Source organism: Numida meleagris, chromosome 4 (genome assembly GCF_002078875.1).
Source record: "Numida meleagris isolate 19003 breed g44 Domestic line chromosome 4, NumMel1.0, whole genome shotgun sequence".
Classification (NCBI taxonomy): domain Eukaryota; kingdom Metazoa; phylum Chordata; class Aves; order Galliformes; family Numididae; genus Numida; species Numida meleagris.
Genome location: NC_034412.1, coordinates 4,293,539 through 4,296,229, shown reverse-complemented (window position 1 = coordinate 4,296,229; position 2,691 = coordinate 4,293,539). Strand labels below are relative to the sequence as shown.

Below are 2,691 nucleotides of genomic sequence, written 5' to 3'. Positions count from 1 at the left end.
GCGAGTCTGCTGGCGGGACGCGCGGAGGAGGGGGAGCAGCAGCGGCAGGCCCAGGCTAGGCTGCGGTGGGGCGGGGCGCGTAGGCGGGGACCCGCGCCCTGACAGCGCCCAGCCGCGGGCAGGCCCGGGATGGGGGCCTCCCCCCGCCCCTCTCTCCGCCCGCCGCCGCCGCGGGGCTGAGAGTGCAGGAGTGGGGCTGGGCTGCAGCGCGGCGGGGCGGCTGGGTTGGGCTGGGCGAGGCCGTGGCGGGCGGGGGGCAGTACCGTGCCCGCGGGGCTGCCCCGCGGCTCCCTTAGTGCTCTGGGGCCGGGCCGGTGCCTCAGGGACTTGCTGCCCTGCGGAGCGTGGGCTGGGTGCCACGCAGCAAAAAAAAAAAAAAAAAAAAAAAATCTAGCTTTTTTTCCTTTGAAAACAAAACCAGTCCCACGGAACTCCAGGGTTTGGCCGAGGGTGGTGTGCGGTATAGCTGGAGTGGGGAGCAGAAGAGATTGTATTCCAGCGATTCTCAGGTTCAGACAGAACTGCTCCTAAACGTTGCGTTTTAGGGAATTGTCACTTTTTTTCTGTGTTCCATCTGAGTGGGAGTTTTAGGGAGAGGTGGTGAATGAAATGAGTAAATATTTTAAATACTAAAGAACTTACTGGTTTCCACATAGTAACTGCAGAGCGTCAACATTTTTTGCTTTTACCGTGTCGTTTACAGAAAGCTGAAGTTTCTCAGGCGGGAGCGGTGCAGTATATGTGTGCAGCTTAGCAGTGTGCAGCAGCAGATGTTCTCTGACCCCGCTTTGGGTATTTGGTCTTTAAGTCTCAGAACAGGGAGAGAACAAAAACTTCCAAATATTTCCATTGTGCATGGTATAACTTGAAGTTACGTGCTGCTTAATATGGTCACTGTTTGAATAAATACTTCTTTAAATGCAATTTTCTGTTGTGCTTTGTATCTTGGACTTGCTTTTACATGCACAGTGATTGTTCAAAGCCAGAGTTGTGCAGTTCTAAAGCTCACCCCTCAGAGAGGACCTTTGAGGTACAGCTACACACAGACAGTGTTATGAACAGCCCTGGCTCATTTATCGACTGTAAGTTGGGAGCTTTGCCCTTTTGATGTTGTTGAGGAGTTCATGAACAATTTCAGAAGATTGTATTTAATTGTATCTGAGAACTGGTTATGGTTACAAATACAGCATTGCCTTCGTGTACTTTTCAGTGGTGGAAAGGTAGTCTGAGAATTCCATAATGTTTCCATGCTTTCTGTTGTGAAAGATCCATCTGTTAAATTGCTAATGGATGCTGGGTTTTCTTAGTTAAAAAAAAAAAAAAAAGAAGAAGAAGAAAAAAATCCTTCATCTTCTGTATTTCTTCAATTTCTTGAAGCAACCTGCCTTTCACTTTATGTGGGGAGAAGCTTTGAACGGTGTCAGCATTGAGGCAGCTCAGTGTTGTTTCAGCCTACAGAGGGCAGGACGTTCCCATGCCAGGGCTGCCAGCTGCAGCTTATTTGTGTCATGCTGAGGTGGGACCCGAGGGGTGGCACTTGGTGCCTGGGAAGGACTGCAGATGCACCTTGGTGCCAGGCCATGCCAGTGTGTGTTTTAGAATGAGACGCTTTCAGCCAGAAAGTTACCAGCTGGCATGGGGTGAGCTTCTGATTCAGCTGCTACAGAGTACGTTGCTCATCTCAATAGTAAGTTTTAAATGTGGTTAAGAAGGAAGGAAATTAAATGTCTGATGTTGTTAGGCTAGTTTAAACAGTTGCATAACTGCTGAAACAAGGTAGGCAAGTTATAGGTGTAAATATTTTGATGTGCCTTTAATGCCCTCTGGAGGAGACAATTTTTTTCAAGGCACTTTTCATTAGCATTGTGTGAAATTCATTTGAAGTGGTTTCAAAAGCGATGTTGCTCTTGTTACAGTTGAGGCAGTTAATTCATCTCTGCTAGCTTGTGCTCTCCTGCAGGTGGATAAATGACATCTGTAATACACAACAGGTCTGAATGTTTAACAACAAAGTCATACTTTCCTTCACTTCCAGTGGTAGGATCAGTGCTTTGAAAGCAAACAATGATGGTACAAATCTTCAGCATCAAAAGATAGCAGATGCCCATACAACAATGGGCGTGAGGTCCTATGTGGACCGTGCATCTATTAAAGTTTGGGAATTTCATGTAACTGGCAATATGTGCAGTGCAAGTCAGTATGGAAAACTTTTCGGGGAGGACAATATTGTTTTATGTTTTCTCTAAGTGTCTTTATAAGTCATGTTTTCGGACTGGCAACATTGTGTTCTGCTTTCAGCAGTAAGAGGTGGGACTCCCAGGTGTGCTCCTGGTTGACGGGGTGCCCAGTGGGCGTTTTGTTAAGTACTTGGCAATGCTGCTTTTTTTTCCTAGTGCATTGCAACTCTCTAAATGATTATTTTTCTGAGCTCTTTATTGTAAAAAGGAAATATTTCTCCCCACCTGCTCCTTTTTAAACATCCTTTAAAAAGCAATAAACTGTAACTAAGTGTATGGGAACTGCTGAGTCATGGCCTGAACCACTGATTGAGCACCTGGAGGAAAGACCCAGTCAGCCCTGGGAGCACAGGTGAAGGCAATTCACCTGTGCAACCAGAAGGGGTGGAGCCTGGCTCCACCCCTCTTAGGCCTCATTTAAGGGCTGACTGCCCCTGAGGAAGGATCTCTGCCT

At 47.5% G+C, this 2,691-nt stretch overlaps 1 protein-coding gene across 7 annotated transcripts in view; it reads left to right on the top strand.

Moving 5' to 3' along the window:
- Positions 1–2,691, top strand: part of PHC3 (polyhomeotic homolog 3) — a 36,707-nt gene that overhangs the window by 3,166 nt on the left and 30,850 nt on the right. Inside the window, exon 1 of one of the 7 annotated variants that reach the window (XM_021394575.1) lies at positions 424–509. The exons of the other annotated variants lie outside the window; for them this stretch is intronic. The gene's annotated coding sequence lies outside the window, so the exon portion shown is untranslated. Of the gene's footprint in view, positions 1–423; positions 510–2,691 lie in introns of those variants that run through there. 7 annotated transcript variants of the gene reach the window in all.